General features: G+C 38.2%; 2 long non-coding RNA genes across 2 annotated transcripts; both read left to right on the top strand.

Moving 5' to 3' along the window:
• Positions 1 to 761: 761 nt before the first annotated feature.
• LOC121661615 lies at positions 762 to 3319 on the top strand. The gene is made up of 3 exons (XR_006015050.1): positions 762 to 980; positions 2037 to 2160; positions 3153 to 3319. It is a non-coding gene; the product is annotated as an uncharacterized LOC121661615 (long non-coding RNA).
• A 9386-nt stretch (positions 3320 to 12705) lies between these two features.
• On the top strand, positions 12706 to 16005 carry LOC121661633. Its single transcript, XR_006015056.1, has 2 exons — positions 12706 to 13155; positions 15214 to 16005. It is a non-coding gene; the product is annotated as an uncharacterized LOC121661633 (long non-coding RNA).
• Positions 16006 to 22560: the final 6555 nt, after the last annotated feature.

The following is a 22560-nucleotide window of genomic DNA, read 5'->3' as shown; positions in this document are numbered from 1 at the left end:
AAAGCACTTGGCGTTGGCCCAGGTCAACAGGCATTGAAGTTATTGGAAAAGTTTTTCACCGTGTGCTCTAGTTAGGCCAACACTGAGTGCTTTTAAACATCTCCTGTAGTTTTATGTATTAGAGACAAAATGTATGCATGGTCAGTACAAACACACAGTACATTTTCAGTGAGAAACTTAATTTGAAGAAAGAGCAATTCAGATTTTCCCATTTTACCCTTTTGGTAAAGGCTGGATAATTACAATAATTTAAACAATTAGCAAGCTGAGCTTGCTCAAAATTAAATAAAAACAGCATTGTCTTTTGGTTATGAAAATGTTCTCTTAAGCTTTTTTTGGTTATTTATTCACTGTTTCACACAATCTTATCAAGTCTTGTCAAATCAGAATGTTTAACAGAAATACTGAAATATACTGATTGCTATAGTATTTTACTATCTTACAGCTCTTACATGTCATAAAATTTCTAGTATTTCATATGAAAAAGATAGTCCCTGACTACAGCATTTTTAGGATGGACATTATAATTAAAGCAGAGCACAGAGTAGAACCAAATAAATTTTTAAATTGGCCTCAGTGTCTTTGATTGAAAAAAAACCAAAACATAAAAAAACCAAGAAAAGTAATATTTATAATTTATTAGCTCCAAGAGTTGCGAAAAATACCTACAAGATTTAAGTTACTCATTCATAGCTTTTTCTTTACATACATATTACTACAGATTGCAAAAGCTTTGTAAGTGAATGTGATAAGGCGTGTAGAATACATAATGTAAGTAAAAAGGGAAAAAAAGATGTAATTAGAAGTGAATGTCTTGTTTTGAATATTTCTAGGTACCAGAACTGGATGTTTAGACTGGACATTAGGAAGCATTTCTTCACCAAGACGGAGACAATTTCCTTGAGAGGTGCTTGATACCCCAAGCCTGTCAGTGTTTAAGAGGCATTTGGACAGTGCCCTTAAGAAAAAGATTCAAAGTGGTGAGTCCTTGGCCAGGCAGGTAGGCTAAATGATTTTTGTAGATCCTTTTCAATTAAAATAATCTATTTTAGTCTGGTCTGGTTTAGCCTATTCTACCAGAAGAGCTGTTTCAATTCTCCTGATGCATTGATCAAACTTCCCAACTGACCAGGTGTTTATGTACTGAAGGTGTTGTATCTAACATATAGGAAATTCTATTTTAATGTTAAAAGTTGTTTAACACAGTTTATCTAAGGGCTTTGCCACTTCAACTTTGCTAATAAATTAATTAGTACCTGAGGTTTTTAAATTTCCATTAGGACAATTTCAGCCAAGCTCTGAAAATAAGCTCTATGAAGTAAAACAGAAAATATACAGAGAAAGTTAGCCAGAAGATCAAACAGAAAAAGAAAAATTTCTAAAGCTCTATGGGATGGCCATTTCATGTACAATGTCCACACCAATGGGTTATTGTACTTACTCACCTGGACAGCTCCCTGTATTTTAATTTTAAGGACAAATAAACAGGTTGCAAGGAGTTTTCTAAGGAAAAAAGGAATGAGCAGAAACAATGAACAGAAAGAAAATTGGAAACAGCTTGCGTATACAATAGTGGTCAGTAATAGCACTTCAAGTTTTCACAACAGTACATGCAAAAAAAAAAAAAAAAGCAAAAGATATCACAGGGCCAGCAAGTTCAAGTTTCATTGATTGTGGTATGAATGGGATGAAATTTTCATATCTGTCCACCTGTTGCTGAGATGATCTGACCTCATTTGGCTTCAAGACCTGGTCTTCCAGGATGCTGCCTCTAACATGGTGCTGTGACTTCCCACATCCCTGGGAGGGAGGATCACTTGCTGTAGGATAAGGCTGTTCCTGCTATGAAAAGGAGGTGCAGGTCCCATGATCCCAACACCCCTGACCTCAGCAGGGAAAAAGGGAGGTGTAAAGAAACATAGTGAGGCTGACCTGCTGTTGGAACGGTACAGAAGGTTAACGCTGCTGGCTGAGCCAGAGTGATGCTGCTTGATGTTTAGATGCTGACAGTACATTTTCTCTTTTCTGGGATTCAGACTCTGCTGCACCTGATCATCTGTAATGGGATGAATTTGCTCCTGTAGGAATGAAATTGCTCCTGATCCCTGGTGATGTGAATGCTACTAACACAACATTTAAAGGCACTACTCATAAGATAAGGTAATTTTAGAGATGTCTCCTGCAGATACCCAGAAATGCAATGAAGCATTAATCTTTCCTTGCTTCTCAGTGCTTCCCACAAGGGTTTCAAAATTTTTTCATAAAGTGATCAAAAAAATCCCCCTAGGAAGTCTGTCAGGAAGAGACTGATTTTGTTTGTTTGTTCGGTTGGTTGGTTGGTTTGGTTTGGGTTTTTTTTGGTTATTTTAGAGTGAAAAACACATGAAAATCTTTCCAATCTCTCAAAAGCAGTGCAAGGACCTCCGTGATGACAATTAAAATAAAATGTTTATTCTCATTTCTTAGACAGGATGACTTTTCCAGATAGCTGATTCTTTCTTTGCCACACCAGGCAAAACCCACATTTCTTTGATTACCATACCCAGGCAGTGTGTCAGGCCATTCCTCCAATGGCTTTTCCAAAAATCAGTAATGTCAGGGGATATAAAGTGTGACAGCCATGGGTTGTCTGGATGGACAGAAAAAGGAGGTTGCGTGGGACAGATCCATCTTACACTATGAGCCCTGTGCAAAATAACTGAAGTTGCCTTGAGGGAAAATTGCAATGTCCTTAAATGCTCTTCAAAACACAACTCTTGTGGTCAGAATAAATAGACATATAAAAAAGCCTTTCAGCTGCTCTTCCTTGAATCACTCCTGTATGAGGCGGTATTTCTTTACTTAATGCCTAGCAATTCTATAATATGCTGATGGATAGGAAATTTAAACAAATTATAAATTAAATAGGCTAAATTTGTAACTTTAAACATGATATAAAATATCTTTATTTTAATGTCTTTATTAATATCTCTCTATGAGTTTCTGCCAGTGAAATACTATCCAAACAGGAAAACTCCTTTCACTTTCTGGCTCTTTGCTACATTTTCCTCTTTAGATGCATAGAAAAATCTTGAAATGCAACTGGATTTGGTTCAACCAATGTTATTTGCTACTCATTCTTGTTTGCTGGTTCTCATCTGATCTTGGCCTAGATCCATGAGTCCTAGTGTCTCAGGGGACTGGAGATACGGTTGAAAAAAGAAGGTGGGATCAGAGGGAGACAAGGCCAAGTGGGAAATGTCCAGCTCTGCTATTGTTTTAGCCATGCTCCAATGGGGAAGACACAGAAATCAGAAGGAGCTCTGTCAGGATCTTCTGAGGTAGAATCACGAGCTTTGATTCTAAGTTTCCAACAAGCTGTAAGGAGCTGGTCTGGACTCAGTCTTATTTAAAAAAAAGAGAAAAAAGATTTCGTTCCCTCCTTATCCCTGTCACATCCCTGAAAATTGCAAGTGCGAACTGTTGGTTATTGATCACTTCTAATTTCACAACTCACATCTAGGTAAAATACCCAGTTTTTTCTCTTCTTGAACAGGTTTTTTTCCCTGCTCTAAGCCCCTTCCCTTGCCAGAGACATTAGCTGTTGAAAAGTTTCCTTGAAAAGTTTCATATTATTATGCAGTGTTTAGCATAATAGCAATAGATTTTCCTGCTGTGTATTGCAGTAGTGGAAAACATTTAAATATCCACAAAGCTGAACCTTTTTATAATCACCCCTTCTGTTCTCCTTAGTAACTCAAAATAATTCTTGAATTGAGCCAGCTAATATCCTCCTGCTCAAGTGTTTCCGAAAGCACTTCAGTTGTGCACACACCAAGGTTTCTTCCACGCTTTCCTCTTCCATCCCTGTCATTCAGTGTTCCAGTCCAATGGTTTTTCCATTTGTGTTTCCACTGAGCTTATTTTAAAGCTCCAAATCGCTTCTTACATTTATATTCTCTATTCATTTTTTTATTTCCATTTCTTTCCTTTTTTATATCATTATTCGTATTAGCATTGCCACTATCTTTCAGTTTGCAAACTACATCCAAGTTTATTTTTACTCGATGGATCTGGAAGGTGTAAGAGGTGTACTTTGATTTCTGTAACCAATTTGCTACCTTTTTTTTTTCCTTAAAATAGAGTATTTTCTCTCCTTTTTACTGATTAAAAAAAAATCAAGAATTCCCAAACATAAAGTTGCTTAGAAAAGCAAGTCTGTTGACTTATTCTTCTATATTAAAGTTTTAAACTAAACAACCTCCATAGATGAAAAATGAGCTCATATTTTCTTAAATGTCAGTTTCCTAACTCAGATTGAAATAAAAATTATTTTTTGAATGAATTCTTTTGCTATTTATGCTGTATCCTGAATGAATATATATCTGTAACTCAAATTAGTATTCAGGTTTCATTTCCAGACCAGTTGGAAAGGACAATTATAATTTTCCTAGGAGAACAGGGGAAAATGGCTACTATATTACAATGGATTTCCAAAGTCTGCTTTTCAATGAGATATCCTGAAGGCACAACAAATATTTCAAACGCTAAGGAGCCAAGGCACTAACTGCTCTAAGAGTCAATTTTAGCAATTAAGATCTTAGCTCATAAAAAAAAGTTAAGCAAATGCAGAAGGTTGAGTTGACCACAGAAGATGGAGTGCTGGGAGAACATTTCAAAATGAGAGGACCCAGATAGGAGCATGATGGATTGCCTACCAGTGATAATAAATCATATGTACCTGTTGCATCTGCGAGAAAAAGGCTAATGGTTGCCCTGGTTTCAAAACCCAAAAGCCAAAAAAAATCTTGGCTCAGATTCTACTTTATTACTTATTTCTATGTCCAAGTTTAGAAATTAAGTAGTATTTTTTTTCTTCTAGGTCGAGAAAATAGCCCTATGCTAAAAGTACTGAGATAACTTGCTGCTTCCAGAAGTTCTTGAATTCTGAAGATTGAGCCTTCTGGAAGAACTGAAGCACTGCAAATTAGACAAAAGTGCTGCATTGTGTTGATAATGCAAGATCGTAGGTCTTGAAGTCTTACTTGTTTGTGTACAAGGATTTCCCTTCTAAGAAAAAGTAAGATGATCAGGTTTAAAAATATGTAGCATGGGAGTTTCAGGAGTTATCTGCTATGAATATATTTTCCACTGTACTTAACTTGTTTGTGAATGGACCATGAAGCATACAAAGATGTTTGCTGTTCAGAACTGTTCACAAAATAATGACTAAATCACCGAATATAAATCTAATAACTGTGAACATTTCACTGCAGCTTGTTTGTTTGTAATATGTGGTTGGTCACTTGAAACACAAGTCCTTGTTCGGCTTCCTCCGATGACAGAAATACTTCTGTTGCAGTACAAGTAATAAAGAACCGAAGTTCTGCCTCTGAGGGTACTCAGCATGTTTAAAATCAATAGTTATTTATCGTTCATAGCAGTAAGTCCATTAATTCCATGTCCCTGAAAAGATAATGATGATAGTGATGACGATGACGATGATAACAATAATATGCTTCTTGAGTTTTGCCAAAAAGATATATAGTCTCAGCACAAAATGGTGGTAAATGTTAATTCTGGTCCTCAGGCCTCTGCTGCTGAGGGGCAGTATTATTTGTTACTTCTAAGCTAAAGTGCTAAAGAAAGGTAGGGTGGATTAATTTTTTCACAGGACCAGTGGTTTGGGCCCATTTTGTCCTTCTTCTGGCACCCTTCTCATTACCAATCCTATAGGCTCAGCACTCCACATGGCTGGCAGAGGGAGGGAACTATGCCACAGCAATGCTTTCATGCTTACTGCATGTCCCTGCTTAACCCTGTAGTCCACAATGGCAGCTGGGGGAAAACCACGGTCTACATTACATTGCTCCTGAAACTGGGATTGGTACTGGGAAGGGATTCTCTTACTGCTTGCAAAGGTTGAGAACCTTTAGCTGGTGAAAGAGCTCAGTAGAGTTATACATCACTGAAGGTGTTCATCAGACTAGACATAACACATAGAGAATATGTTTTTATAGTCATAAAATCAATCTTCAAAAATATGCAGTTCTACTGCAAATGTTTATGTAAAGTGTTCAGTGTTCATTTTGTGTACTCTTTATGTTCCTCTGTGACTTATGTCACTCATTGAAGTTTCCCCTGAGATAGAAATTAATTTTTTTTTCCAGGATGAATCTATAGAAAAATATCTGAATGCAGAATGGAGGTTTGGGTTGGAGTTTTTGTTTGTTTGTTTTGTTTTGTTTGGGGTTTTTTTTGGGGCGGGGGGAGTTGGGGAGGGAAGTCTGAGCTAAAGTAATGGGTTTTGCTTTATAGTTGAGAATCACCTCATATTCACAGCTCCTGGAGAAGAAGGTTGCTGTCTTACATGAGGCCAGCAGCTGCTGGCTCAGCAGGCAGGGGTCCACTGAGGTACCTGTGGGAATGCTGCAGAAATTGAGACCTTTGCTGTCCCGTGGTGGGGGATGCAGAAACAGTACCACTGTGTTGTGTGTTTCGATGCATGATACATACGGCTGGGGATACTCAGGATATCTGGGAAGGAAGGGTCATCCTTTGGATCAGGGCAGTCTCTTCTCTGTCATTTCCTGAAATAAGACACAAAATTGACAAAGTCTGTTCCCTGTGTGTAAAATTCTATTTTATTAAATTTCTGTATTTCTGGAATTTTTCTGTCATGTCATGTTGATAATAACTAAATAATGCCATACACATTTTCTATAAAAATGCATCAATCACTCCCAAGGAGGGAGGACGGTCAGCAGTTCCCTGAAGTCTTTTTGAGTGGCTGGTCTGTGAGGTTGCAATACCCTGTTCTATGCTGCATTACATTTTAGAGCATCAGGCGGATTGCAGTTTATAATGGTCAGCGATATTCTGGTACAGTTTTCTCAAGCTGTTATACACTTACATACACTTGTAGGATCAAAGTTCGGCTGGAATGGAGAAGCAGTCCCACAGATCAGTTCTATTATGCAGGCTGGAGTCCTGACTAAACAGATGGTTTAGTAAACAAAGTGGTTTTTTCTATCAGTGCCTATTCAGGTATTAGCGAAGACATTTGAGTAACTCCTCAACATTTTCTACTGACACAGCCTATGCACTACAGAATGTAATTTTATGCCAGAATATCTATATTAAAATATGGTTCTAGAACAAAAGTGGATATACAGATGAGCAAGCCCACCCAGCACAGATTCCTCATCTCCACTTTTTTCCCTTCTTTTCTGTTTTTTTTCTACATAGGAAGTCATCAGAGTTATATTTTTCCTGATTAACACATTTCTTCATCAACTATAATTGCAACCATTAAATTAGATTGCCTCCTGTTAATCTTCCACTGCTTCTATCCTATTATGCAGAAAAAGAATGTAAACTGTCAGAGTGAGAGGATGCAAGTGCCAATCTTGAAACTGGAAAAAAATATTGTTTTAATAAAAAGTCTTTCCATCATAGCGAATCTTAAAGCAATACAGAGATGGCATTTTCTTAAACCACAAGAAATATGCATAAAAAATGGAAATCTTTTCATTAACAGGGAGAAATAAACATCATATCAAAGCTGATGGCATTCTTGCATGCATCATTTATATAGCTCATCAGAGAGCTTAGAATTAAAGATACCCTCAGGCAAGGAGTCGAATAAGCAAATAGTCTTAATTTATATCTCAATATAAAGTTTATAAGGCTAGATAAAAAAGTAGGTACTGAAATATTAAGTCCCAACAGTCTAGCCAGTCTGATTAATATCGCTTTGAGCAGAACTTACATTAAGATAGAGACAGCTGGATTTAAAACACAAAGCCTGGCACAGCTGCCAGGCTTGGAACATAATGGAGGTGGAATACTTCCTTTAGAGGTAACTTATGTTAAAATACCATATCAAGCTTGCAGGGAGTTTTAAGGATCTCATGATCTGAGAGAACTTACTTGCTTTTGCAGTACTGAAACATTCTATACATTCTCCTCTGATTTTTTGAAGACTCTATCAAAGATTGATTAGAGCTGCAGTATGGTCAGAAAAATCCTGCATTTTGAAATGTTAAAATAAATTATAAATTGTCCCTACTTTTCTAGAGTATAGATAAAACCTATGACCCCTGAACTGAATAATGGATCTTCAGTGCCATAGTAGCCCATGGTCAATGAATTATTTTTTGATATTTGAGATAGGGAAAAACTGCTTATTACCAGAATAAGTGGAATTACATTAATTTTGAAGTGAAGAGTAAGATATTAATATTTATAGTAATCTACTGTTTGTTTATTATCTAATTTCTAAGATGGCTTAGGAACATTGTCATTGGTAGATCTTAAGAATTGGTTGTTCATTCAGACAGAAAATGTGACTGGAATGCCAAAAAAAAAAGAAAAAATAAATAAAAATTAGACAGAGTACTTCCATAAAACCCCAGCTCATACATTTTCATTTCAAGGTTTCTCCATCAGTTTTTTTATAGGATGAATTTTTTCTCCTGTAGGTTATCATGAAGGTATTCTCAGAATTCATTCAGGTTCCCATTTGTAACTATTATTATTACAGTGAGTACTTTCCCTGCAACAGCAAAAGTTCTCATGCTTTTTTTTCCCAAGCTTATTCAGGCTATTGCGACCTTTGCAGTCCTCTTTTCCTTGGTGCAGCAACCTGGCCATTCTCCAGCTGTGGCCTGCAGGGATTAGTTGATGCCCTCTGCCAGGAAAATTATTTCTATTTCCAAAGGGGTTGAAAGATGCTTAAATGTGCAGTATGTCTTTATGACCTTACTTTTCTGCATATCTAATTGCAGTATTCACCTTCAGCACATTCTTCTGCTGAGAGCAGTGAGACATTAACTCAGTGCTCCTGAGTTTAGGGGAAGTGTACTCAGGAGTGGTGATGTTTCAGAGGAGGAGATCCCTGAGTTGTGGATAGGGACACTGGGTATGCCAGGTCTGCAGCTCTGCTGTTGCAGGCTAACCTTGGCCAGCCAAGGATTTGGGAAGCAATTTGAGGGAGGCTCAGGCACATGCCTGTGGTCTGCAGTGTGGTGCTATGGTCACAGACATCTCTGGCTGGTTGTGTACAAAACTTACATGATGTAAAATATAACTGACAGTATTTGGAAAAGATAGTCACTGTGTTGCCAGTGGGAGCAGGAATGACTTTAACAGCTGAGGATCACAAGTAATGGAGAGCTCACTATTGCAGAGTATTTTATATCAGCACGGTGGCATGCCTTCAAAGGTAAGGGGACAGAAAACAGGAAAATGGGAAGGGCAACAAGGAAGAATTGCTCGATGACAGGAAAAAGAGGAAAGAAAAGAGACACAGAATGCAAGGCAGATATGAAAATGCTCATGAGGAAGAAAGGGTGGAAAGAAATTGGAGGAGATTCACAAAGATGATGAAGGAAACTAAAGTTAGAATAAGCAAAGTGATTCAGAGAAGAAGAAAGTGTGAAAAACTCAGAGTAAGTTTGAGCAGCCACTGAAAAGAGATGTAAGGAAACTAACTGCCTGTGCTCCTGGAGGGGTGGATGATAAGGGGAGCCAACACATTTGCCATGGTCAGCATCCAGCAACCCCATTGGTCAGACAGAACAGCAGAATCCTTGTGTTCTTCCAGACACATCCTTGGACCTCAATCCTTCCAACCTAAGCTGACATAATAAAAAGCAAAGGTACTGCCTGAAGTACATGAATGAGTCAGTCCCAGCTGAGTTCCTTCCCTGTGTGTAAATGTGATCTGCCGCAAGAAGGAAAGGCCTGCTGGCACTAGTGGAGTGAGACACCACTGAGGTCTGAGGAGATCACCCAATCCCTCTGGTGATGCCCTCAGACCACCTGCCTTTTTCACTCAATTTTCAGTTATGTTGTCACTCTGCCAGTGGTGACATCCATATGACATGTGGGTTTTTAACTGATGACAAAAGGCTTGTCAAAAGTGGAAAAGGCATTTTTGTTCAAGGAATTCCCATTCTGTGTCCTTGTCTCTCAGTCTGTCATATCTACATCTAAACTACCTACTTTGAGATCCAAGCAAAAGGTGTAGTCTTAATTCTATGAAATATATTCTGAAGTAGTTTATGTGTATGTTGGAATGTGGTGGGTGGAGCCTAATTAAGTTACCATTATAACATTATTTTAATGGTAAAAGTTATTACATATTTTCAATCTAATTACAGAGAAGTTTAATGACAATTGAAAAGTTATTAGTGTATCATAGAGTGGAACACTGTAGGAAATCACCATTTTGTCCCATTCACCTGTCACTGACTAAAAATATGATGATGGAATTGCTTGTATGATAGTCTCAAAAACATTTTGCTAAAAGGAGTTATTTTTTCAGAATTGGATGAGTGAGATTATGAGAGAGCTTTCTTCTTCTCATCCCCAAACATTTACATTCAATCTTCTCTCTACAAACCATGAAAATTCTGGTGGACACACAGCCCTTCAGCATGTCCTCAGTTGCTTTTTGAGGTAAGATGGAGATGAAAAGTGGAAGAGCATCTGTATACTGGATGATAAGGGTGAAAACACAGTGACACAATGATTTATAGTATATCCAAGATATACATGGAGTAATTTTTCTTTGTTTCTTTAAAAGAAATGGAGCTTTGCACTTGAGTCAGTTTCAGACTGTTAACTGGCAATTTTCAGAAGGACATGCAAGTGCAATGAGACTGCCACAAGATTAAACAGCTGAGCAGAACAAAAATTTTCCAAAATATGGATAAATGCATACAATTTACCTATGATGTTTTGCATTAGCTTTCAAATGTTTTGAACAGCATCTTCATGGCCACAGTATTCATGAGAGAACTGCTATCTACTGAAGAAATATTTCAGGTAACCTTAAGATGGCACCTCAGTTATTTCTGCACTTGTTATATCTTTAGTAACTATCTCGCTCTGTTTAACCCCAGCCTGTTTTGGAGGGAGGACTAAGATCTGGCTCCCAATGGCCTTAGTGGTTTCTGGGAAAGAGACAGCTGGTTCTGAAGCTATTCAGGTCTACATGGTAAACCCTAAAATAGGGACTCTCTTTGAACCCTTGCTTTACACTGGTAAATCACTGTGAATGTGTGGAAGAGAATCATTTTGTCAATAAAATAGGAGAAAGGTCCCAGCTGAGGCCATGCTTGGGCATATTTGCTACTGATGGAAGTTGAAAAGCAGAGTGCAATGTGTCACCAATGCCTGCCAGTGGACTGTGCCGAAGCCCTGTGAGGAATGAGCCTGCACACCCGAGCAGCACATTCTGCTCCCTACTTGCTAAAGAGGTGCCAACAGGTTTCAAAATAATGATATTGGTGTTGAGTGGACTGCAGCAGGTTTTTCTTTTCCATCATCACCCACAAGGGGAGGCCTAATGATGCTGTTGCTTCTGTTGGCAATACTAGACTTTGCGCTGATCTTGGGACACATGCAGAAAGGGCTTCTGTGGAACTTCACCCCTCTCTCTCCTCTAGAAGAAAAACTGCAAGGTGCTTCTTGAACCTCAGCACCTATTATTAGGCATGAAAGTAGAGGAAATAAACCTTGCAGTACAAAATATTTTTGTGGTGTAAATGCATGTTTAAAAAAACTCAAAACCTAACATGCTGAATCCTTTCTATTCTTGTTGAAGTTTTAGCCATGGAAAGGGAAGGACTGAAAAGAAGCACTGACAAATCACTCTTCAAAACTGGAAAGAAAATTTTTTAAGTGCTCAGAAAATTTGTACATGTAGCTATTTTAAAACTACCAACAGAGTGATGACATCTTGGAATGAATGCCTAGAGGGTTAGAAAGCATAGGGTAAATTAGTTTCAGATGGATGACAGATATATATTTTAGAAAAGCTTAAGTGAGTTAGAAATCTCAATCTTCCTTTCAGACATGACTAAAGGCACTTAGAGTGTTTCTTTCAAAGTGTGACTTGATCTCCTGAATCACAGACACCCTTTGAAAACTGTTAAAATGTAAGACAGTTTTCTTTGTAAAGTAGAAATATGAGAAATTTTAGATAGCCCTACATGAGGAGGTTTTTAAGAAGCTTTACTGAGTATTGTTGAGATGAGACTTCAAGAAATAGAATAGAATAGAAATAGAATTCTTGGAAACCTCAAGACTTGGCTAAAGAGTCTCAGGCTGCTTATTGACATTTCTGTTGTTCATTTCCCCAGATAAGCAGCAGTAGAGATGACAGGAGCAGATGAAAATATGAGAGTCATTAACCAAAGCAGATTATGTTTAAGTTTCATGAGTAAGGAATAAGGAAAGGAATCAATTTCACCAGAAATCCAAGCAAAATATAGACATTTATAGCAACTTATCCTATAATGTTCTCAAAAATATATAAAAAAGGGATGTGTATCACTCTTCCTAAAACATGTGGGGGCATCTTGCACCAGTCAGGAGCATTTCCAGGGAGATTCTTCTGGTTGGAAGTGCTATGTGCCCTCTGGCTTCTCATCTGTCCCTGGGCTCTGTGTGCTGTGATCTCTGCCGTGGAGAACAAGCTGGTTTTAGTTTAGTTAATTTAGTTACTAAAGAATGAATTATTCTCCAGGCTCCAGAGATATCAATAAATTTTCACATTTTACAGTCTAAGAACATTTGTTCACAAATTGCATGCTCTGTTACCCCTCAGTTTACCAATACCTTACGTCCCAAATCTATAGATTTTATGGCAACCTTGTGATTCAAATTTGGGATAAGGATTGCTCTGATCCCAAGTCCTGGGGTGACCGTATGATACTGTATTCCCTGTCATCCACCCTATGCCAGACATGAATTCTGTGCTTTCCTCTGTCTTTAAGCTGTTTCTCAGGAGAGGGGGGAGAGAAGTCAGGCAAATTTTCAGAGCAGTTTTGTGCTCAAGGACACACACTCCCCTGCATTCCTGCGGCAGAGCAGAGGATGCACCTTCCTGCTTTCAGCCAGCTCTCGGCTCCTTTTCTCAGGAGAGACACGGAGAGTTATAACTCTTTGCTTTTTAGCTAGCTTCTTGTTCATAGCTGGAGCAAGGAGTTTCCTGGGACTTTGACTACTTCTTCTTTTCTGGACTGTTCAGCAATACCAGAACTTCACCGGGAGGCCTTATATCCCAGCCTGGGAGGACCCAAGCTGCACCCTGGCTCCAGAGAGAGCAGAGCCATCACCTACAAAGAACTCTGAACTCTACCCAGGTTCTCCCCACAGTGAGAGGTTTTATTATTTGACATTATTCTTTTTCCTGTGTCTCTGTGCACTTTTGCTTGCTAAGTAAATAGTTTTTCTCACTTTCCTCCTAAGAATTTCTTTCTGAACCTGGTGGGGGAGGGGCTGCTGAACCCTGCCTTTTAACAGAGGGATGTTCATTTTGGACATTTCCTCTGAATTTGTCTCAAGCCAAGACATCCCAGCATCACAGGCACACAGTCTGAACAATGTTAGAATTAGTTATCAGTGCTGTACAAATCTTATGTCCTTCACAAAAGCCAAATAAAATGAACATTTCTTTATGAACAGCAGAACCTTTATATACAGCAGAACCTTTGCTTTGCATGTAGTTGCAGTTAGCACACTATGGTAACACCTCTGTCGAAACATGAGTCTTTGGCATTGAGAAATTTTGTGTAAGGATTAGAACAACGCAGCACAAAGACCAATCACACTTCCAATGTTATGCAGTTGGTAATTCCAGTAAATTATGTCTCATATGCTTGATTCAACACTCCAGGTGGGGTTTTTTGCAGTATTTTTTTGAACACCTGTATGCCTTCTGTGAGCATCAGGGTCCTGATATAGTTGCAATCAAGACATGAAAAGGTATGATATTACTATATGTTGAAGGAGAATGCTATCGGAGTCTTTACAAGTAGTTTCTAAACTTGGGTCTTTGGTCAATATTGACAACTTTTTTCTCAGTATTTTGATAGGACTTCTACAAGTTGTTTTCAGGAATCCATGTTCTGCCAGGAAAATTGTAAGACTATTTTACATAAAAAAACATGAATAATCTGGTTACACCAAACAAAAAATACAGCAAAATAAGCTTCATTGATTTTAAGGCAGACATTTTCAATAAAACCAGCCACCCACAGACATATTTAACCACCTTAGTAAAGAGGATTTGATTTTCTATGGCAACCGAACATCTGTCACATACAGTAATTTCCCAGATACTTTGAATTTTTTGTTCCAAAACGGATGTCCGCAGCAACCTTTGAGTGAATATTTGATGTTCCATCTGGTCCAGGTGCGCTTCTGCTACTGCATTTGTACTAGATTTCTACCATCCAGACTTTTTAAAGAAAAATTTGTAAGCAATGTTGTTTACTTTTGAGTTCTCAGGCACCATCAGCCTCACTGACCTTAGGATACATTTAGGCTAGAGCAAATTTGCTCTCCGGGATATGGCTGCTTTCTCAGTCAGAATGTATGCTAATAAAAGTAACATTTTACATCTTTTTTAGACAGATACATCTGAGTTTTTTCTTCTCTGAGCCTGTGAAATGCAGAATACCTTGGCTTTCTGTAGCATTTTGCATAAAGACATGAAATAAGTCTCCTTAGTGGACTGTGTGGTTTGAATTAGATGATCCTCTCATTCCGACACAGCCTGGCTGTAACTACTTGCTCCTGAAATAGGTTTCCATAAAGCAGAGTAGCTCCAAATTAATGTGATCTGCAGGTCTGCTCTCTGTCATTCACCCTGAGGGACACTTCCATACACAGTTATTCCTGTGGCTGGCAGTGGTTATGTCTGAGAGCCCCGGGGAAGCTGCTGTCTTCACCTGTGGACAAAGCTGGGTTAGCACTAATCATGCCTCCTTATCACGTCTAAAACGTACACGCCATCTCTTTGTTTAAATGCATGTATAAATGTCTTTATCAGATTCTGTCAGAGAGGGATGATCAGTCCTGGAAATTTTAGATTAATAAATCAAATTTGATTTGATGAGTTAAGATGAATTTTGATGATGAATACTTTGATAACATGAAATAACAATGGAAAAAGAGCAGAGGGAGCTTTTGAACAGTAAAATCTTAGCAAATTCAGATGTGATATATAAATGAAAGCTGTTGCATGGCTTTCCTAACTAGCAGGGCTTATTACAGGCTTTAATAATTTTACTTTCCTAAAATGTCTATTTTCATGTGCAGTTGATTAGATGAGGGGAAAAGCTACATTTATCTAATTTTAAAGTCAGGCATTTGATTTTAGAAAGCCAGAAGGTATAAAAAAGATAAAAATTATGTTGTCTAACCTTGGTGTTACAGGGTAAAGACCAGCAATTTCATTTGGTGGCCCCCGGCATCAAAACCTTCTTGAATTGTTAAAGGAACTCCGATGCAGAACAGGCTGAACTACTCTTGGCACCTGAAGAAAGTTAGCATGACATGGAAATTGATATAAGTTAGTTCCTCATTTTTTAGTATAGACACACTTGGGTGGATTTTGTTTAAGGAGTAAAGAAAAGAGAGAGAGAGATTAAAGAGAGGTAGAGACAAAGAAAGGAAGAATGAAAGAAAGAGATCACCAGTTCCAGCTCCAGTGTTGATCCTGCTGTTGGTTTTAGGGTTCTTGAGGCACTGCCCAGGCTTCATGAGGGTGCCTTTTTATAGATGTTTCCTCCTGCTGGAGCTGTTTCATGTTTTCTATACAAATTATTTATCATGTGCAGTTCATTCTTCTAGACCTTTCAGGAAAAGTGTTGGAGGGCTTCAGGGTCTTTGCTCATATTGCTCCCACCCTACTGAATCAGCCCTTGGTAAAAAGTCCATGCCCACTTCTCAACCTCATTCATGTGCTTTTGTTGTGCTGTGTTGTGCTTACCTCCAGGAGCCAGAACAAAAATATTTGTCCCATAAAATGTTGCTCTACCTCTGTATGATTCCTTTTACAGCCACATCCTGTTCTTTCTCACAGTATGTTCTTGCCACAATTTTTGATTGACTCTGGCTATCTGGCTATCAGTGTTTTGAGACATATAGTGTAGTGCCTTTTCTTCTGGGCTTTTTCAATAGGAAGCAGAAATTCTAAATAAAAATTTGTTCTTTATTAAAACAGAATCCTTGGTCTATTTACATTGCTTCTCTGCAGCATGAATTGCATTAAAAACAGATACATAATTATTCTTGTATCATAACAAGAATTCATACTGAATCCAAATCAGGAATGACTGACATAAAATAAACATTTTGCTTACAAGTCAGTGTTCTTCTAAACTTGTATATTCTGACTGGATTCAGTGCTCAGGTCTCATTTGTACAAAATGGAGAAGAGTCAATTTTTCTTCTTTTAAATTTTGGTGCAAATTGTTAATGTATGTTTCCAAGTCAGAATCTAGAAAGTGCTCTACCAGAAGTGCACATTACTTTGTTATTAAATGGAAAAATTCTGTTCTTGGATATGCATTTTTGCTTTCATGTGTAGGATGAGAATTTGATCTGCAATTTACAATTAAGCAAAGACAAAAAGTAAAACTTCTAGCCTGATATAAAGGGACATGAGGCATTTTTATTTTGGGCCAAATCAAGCATGCTTAATCCAAAATGTAATGCTGCCTTTACAAGACTGGAAAGCCTAGATTTTAGAGACCTTTATGTTCTGCTTTTATGACATATCTAAGTACTTCAGACTGCTGGAAACCCAGGTGTAACTCTCCTCTCCTCTGGGACAGTTTAAAGCTGCTTCATGGATATCAAGTCTTTATGGCTGGACTTGAAGCTACCCTATGGTGGTTGTTCACAGTTTCTCTTGGTGATAGTTTTTCACCTGTGTACAATCATAGCATCTGTGAATTAATCGCTCGTTCATGACTGTGTTAAGTACCGGGCTGCAAAGCTGCTGGGTCAGTTATCTCTCCTTACATGATTTTATATTTTTTATACTTTACATTTCATACTATATACATTCATTCTTGAGTACTTCATAAAAGGCAGAAAATATTTCCCAGGAGAGGGTGTCGTCCAGTGCATTGAATGAAGCATGATTCCTCAGGAAAGAGTATATTGTCATGAGCTGAAAGATTGATCTGTAAATATTAAGAAGAGGTTGAATTAAGGTTTCAGCCCTAGTGGTAAACAACATGGTCAGGTAACAGAAGTTGTAGGGAACGCACATCTCCCCCTCCCCCAAACCTCCAATACACATCTACACACACATAACTCAAAGATATCCATAATTCAGATCAGTGAAAATCATGTTATGACCACTGCAAGCACTCAGATGTATAGAAATGCCCAAACCAAGAAGTAACTTCAGATGCATACATCACACTTTTTAAAATATTACTTATATTTTTTTAATTTTTAAATTAAATAAATAAACCCATTTATTCAACATATGAAATGTTGAATAAACCCATTTAAATAAACCCATTATTTAAACCCATTTAAATAAACCCATTTATTCAACATATGAAATGCTGCTTGATCTGGGGACAACCACACTTACCTGATAAAAGAGGATTTTTCTTCAAAAGTGGGAAGATACAGAATGAATGTGGGAGGGATACAGGGTAGATATATGATGATTTAAGCTTAGCATTTCTGCCATGGACCTTTTTGCGTACTAGACAAGACTGCATTGGTATCTTGAGACTGCCTGCACAGATAAAGAGTAAGTTAATGGCAATGAATAATAGTCATTGTCTTTGGGTTTGTTTTTGGGTTGCTTTTTTTTGTGTATCAGTGTAGTGGTATAGTAATGACATATACAAGTGGGAAAATATACACAGTTACATCACTTTGGAGCATATTGTAAGAAATAAAGTGATTTTTGTGAGTGACTCACAAAGTCAGCAGGAGAATGGCTCTGACAAATTTAGTGAGAGAAATCCAATGATGTTGTCCTGTTTTCTCAGAATTAAAGGAATCTCTCTTCTTAATAATAAAAGTGTCCTAAAGTTAGGTATTAACAGTGACTCTGTCAATGATTCAGCAAAGTCTAAAAATGGTATATCACCTCACTATTTTAAAAATCCTTGTCAGAGCAGTAAGGATGTTCTCCCTGCTGGAGACCAATATTCCAAATAGTATCTGCAAAATACAACTATATGGTATAATAGACAATATGGGGGGACAATCACTGCCCTGGTTCAGCTGGCCACAGTACTTCCGATACAAGCCAGGATAACATTGGTCTTCCTGGCCACCTATATACATTGATGGCTCATATTCACTATGATTCCATTGTTCCTAGTAGGTCCAGCCCATCAGCTAATTCTACTAAAAAACAGCTTATCTCACACAGTCCTTGGCTACGTGTCTCTGATATTTGCAATTGTGTAAAGAAATATCTGAATATTTTTTTAAAATATGTTAATATTTTATTAATGCTTGCTTTAGTTTAAATGTGATATTTCAGATTAATTAATTCTGAGCTATCCAGTTAGCTAGAAGGATTTCCTGGGTGTTGGGCTAAGTGCTTATTTCTCTTCTCCTGCTGGTGTTTTTGTCTTTAAACTTGGTTGCCCTCATGAAAATCAGGCTTGAGATCTCCATCAGCTTTGTGTCACTTGCTGACAGTGAACAAGCAAACAAACAGGCATAATGTTCAGTCTTCTAGGATAGTTTCTTGTTTTTTGAAGGTTCCTTTGTACCCTCAAACTGGAATACTCTCTTTTTTTTCTGCAGTTTTCCCCTCTGTGTTCAAGAGAAAGTTGTTTGACAGGGAAGGAGAGGGACAGGGACAAGGAAGCAGAAGGACAGTGCTTTGCTTAGGAAAAGGACAGATGTTTCTCAGTCAGAGGCAGTCTCAGAGCTGATGTTCTTCCTTGGTATGCCATTTAAAAAAACAAGCACAACTTAATCCTGACTTGGAATAGTACTCACTGATGAAGGTAACTTTGCCCAAGAGTATCTTAAAAGACTGGACTATGAGAGGGAGGAGGGGGTTTTCTTCTGTACAAATTGTTCCTTCTCATTTCTACAGTAATGTAGAATGATTCTGAGAAGCACATTCACAGAATAGTTGTGGTTGGTAGGGATCTCAGGCAGTCATTTCATCCTGCCCTGGACTCACAACAGAGCTATCTTCAGCCTCAGGTCAGGTCGATCAGGCCTTAATTCTTTTGAGGGTTTAGTAGCTCCAAGGATGGAAATTCAACAGCCTCTCTGTGGTTTTTTTAGCAATCTGTTAATCTAAGAGCTAAACTAGGCTGGGGTTTTTTTCAGTGTGAATACAGGGGTTGTCATGTAGCCCTGAAGTCCTGTCTCACATTTTCTATGAGATCCTCTGGACAACTCCCATTTGCTACACTATTAACTGGATTGATTTTTGCTTATTTTCTTTTTCAAAGGACTTTGTGATTTTCTTCAATTTTGTCTCTGAAGAACAGGCATAGCCATTTTCATGCCAACTAGTATAAGCCACCTGTGGGAGTCATCTAAACAGAGAACTGCAGTGAGCCCATCTCACATAGTTATTGGATAAGAATAGAATGCCTAGAAAGTATCTTTGCCCACCCAGGCTGTGAAAGGTTTGAAAAAAAAAATTGTCTCAAAAAAAGAAGATTAAATAAGTTATTAAAATAAGTCAAAACAAAGCATTCCAACTTGAGGAACAACTCTTTTTCTACTGACAAAAAATATTTGTTACATTTGCCTGAATTCACATATTCAGTAAACTGCATTTTTCAACAAATGAGAGGTTTAAGGTTTCTGCCCTGCATGTATTAATTTCATATAATTAGAGATGAGTTTTTTACAAGTCTGAGGAAGTGAATTACCTGTCTGGATTTTACATTGTGAAGAAGTTTAAAATAAATTTTAGCTCAAATTTAAGAAGAGCAGGTTATTATTTAGGCAGATTGTATTTAAGCAGGCAAACAGCTGGCATGCTAAACAGAGGGTGCTCTGTTCCCACTCACTGTGCTGCAGCTTGCCATGAGAAACCGACCCTCAGGCTAAGGGGCACTTTGGCCTCCAAGACACTGGTGTGAGTGAGACAGGGGAGGAGGTGATGGGGGTCACCCCAAAGTCTCCAAAAGATTGAAATATTTTTCTTTCTTCTCAATGACACATTCTACTCCATCTCAGCTGCACGGGAAGCATAAAGCATTTTGCTACAATGGGAATTTATATGCAAATGAGTTTTGCATTGCATTGAGAAGCAGATTAAAATCCCTGAAGTGCCTGGGAGCCAGACCTTCAGATCAGGTCCCCAATGGCTTTTGGTAAGTGAAATTCCTTAGTACTGGGCTGATGTTGCTAATGCTGCGATTCTCCACACCCAAGCAGGAATGCATTAATTTTTTCCATAGTTCTCTAGCTTCCACATCAGAAATGGTAGCCCAAGAGAATCAATGGCACTCACATGTCATGAACGGACTGTGTTTACTCACTTTATGTACAAACAGTAGCGTTGTTCCACTTCCTCTATTTAGTTCTTCAGTGATCCAAAAAATAACTTCAATAAATGAATATTCACTTGAAAATGGTTTTTGTGATTGTCTCTAAGTGAATTGCACGTAAGATTGGTTGCATGAAGTGTGATAACAACACTTCTAGGTATTTTGGAAGAGAAGCCTATGTTTTAGGAACTTTGTTAAAGGAAAATGTGTGTTAGGAATTCGAAAACCTGACATTTCCTCTCCTCTAACTGATCAAATTACTGCAGAATTGTGGGTATATCTCTCAACCTAAGTAAAATATCCTTTGTCAAAATGATTTGAATAAATATTCTTTGACTCTCTGCATGTCTGCATACTTATAGTCCTTCAGAGTGCCCACAGTTCATGTGGTGATTCAGCTTCAGTTGGCATAATTTATGTAGAAAAGCTTAAAAACATAAAGATTAAAAGTATATTGCAACTAGTTGGCTGATTCTGCTCACGGTGAACAAGTTTCAGGGGTTATAAAAACAAGAAGATTATTGCATTACTCTCAGTGAAAAAAGAAATACAATGGTAGGAATTATTTAGCTGAGGAAAAATGAAACAGAAAACATCACCAGTCTATAATACTTTCACACACTATGTCTTGAAAACTGACTATAATTCTAATGCAAGGCTCTGAGAAGATTGTAGTAGAATCAAAAATAGCCTTGAGAAGGGTGATGAAGATGATCGCAGACACCAGACAGACTTTGCATGCAGATGGACTAATGAGACTTCTCTGACTGAAAAGAGATAAAGAGGTGGTATGGCAGATGGCTGTGAAATCACATGTGGGGTGAAGAAGGCAAACAGAAAATAAATTTGTATGGTGCTTGAGATGCCTTAGTTTTTCAGGATGTGTAATATTACAGGTCAATATCTGCAGCTCTACAACCTTTCACTCGAACTGCCTGGAGCCACACAGGTTTCCCTTGCATTCCCTTGCTTTTATGCTGGTACCATTGGTATCATGACCCCACACCTGCAGGCTCCAATGATGCTGTGTGGGTTCTCATGGCAAGCAAAAGCATGAGAAACATCCCTGCTCTGCCCTCTTCACTCTTGTTTTGCTGATTATGCTAGGGAAAACCAAGTGAAATGCACAACAAAGCAGGTTACAATCTATTAAATACTTGACAAACATTACACTGAAATGTGTATGCATGGAGACAGAAGCTAATCAGCAGGTATTTCTGGTGCTTTGGTATTGTTCTTCAACCAGTGCATGACTAGCAGGAACACCAACAAGGAGTTCAGGCCAATCCCCACAGAAAGTATTGGGGAAAAGAGTAGTCATACTAGGGGAAGAGCAATCAGCAGGACTAGAGATAAAGCAAAGGGAGACTCAGAAACATGAAACTCAAAGTCATAAGGTGAGGAGACAGATGGTGTAAGTTGGGCTGGGTAAATCACATTCATAGAGTTATGGGAGCTAGGAAAGGGTTCAAAGACAGCAGGATGGAAAGGAGTCGATACAGATGAGCATGACCCAAACAAACTGTGAGTGCACACAGTGTGTGTTTTTGTGGTGAGTTAGAGTCATCTTAATGTCTTGTTAAATCCAGGTCTGAAGGGGAGAGAAGATGCTGCAGTGTTGTAGCTATGAGATGCCTTCTCTATCTAACATGTCCATCCATGGTTCAAGAGGTGACATTCTTCACTAGCATCCTTAGTGATAACTGCATATTAAGAGGACTCTGGCAAATATTTTAATTCCAGATTCTTGAGTATCTTCAGGTTGAATATGAGTTTTGTGACAGTTTACTCTAATAGCACAGGAAGAGACCTGTTATCCCATGTTCTTGTGGGAACCAGACTACACTTGTGACAAGTCTCCAGCCTGTCAAAACCAGCCAGATGAGCAATACTGGGATAGAGCCAGCAGGGAATATTCATTCAGTTTATTTTCCTCTTCAGATCACACAAAATCTTAGCATGCAGCTAACACTATTGTGTAAAGAAGCAGAAGTAAGTTTAAAACCTGTTCTTCTCCTGATAAACTCACAAATTTGCAAAGGAATTTAAAAGTTAAAAATTTCATTTAAAAACTAAAGCAGCTGTTACTGCTAAAAGGAGTTGGACATCTATAATGAGAGGCTAAATTGCCTCCCTGGTTTCTTAGAATACATTCAGCATTTAAGTAATAGAGAGAGCTGGTACACCTCAGACAAGCTGATCATTACTAGGCTTATCAGAAGGACCCCAGTTATAGGCCCATATTAACACAGCATTAGCAGGCTTTATG

The sequence above is a fragment of the Corvus kubaryi genome, unplaced genomic scaffold (assembly GCF_017639235.1).
Source record: "Corvus kubaryi isolate FWS band 111438036 unplaced genomic scaffold, C.kubaryi_AGA036_p1.0 37184, whole genome shotgun sequence".
NCBI classification, from domain to species: Eukaryota; Metazoa; Chordata; class Aves; order Passeriformes; family Corvidae; genus Corvus; species Corvus kubaryi.
Note: the sequence above shows the minus strand (reverse complement) of the source record. Positions and strands in the feature narration are given on the sequence as shown.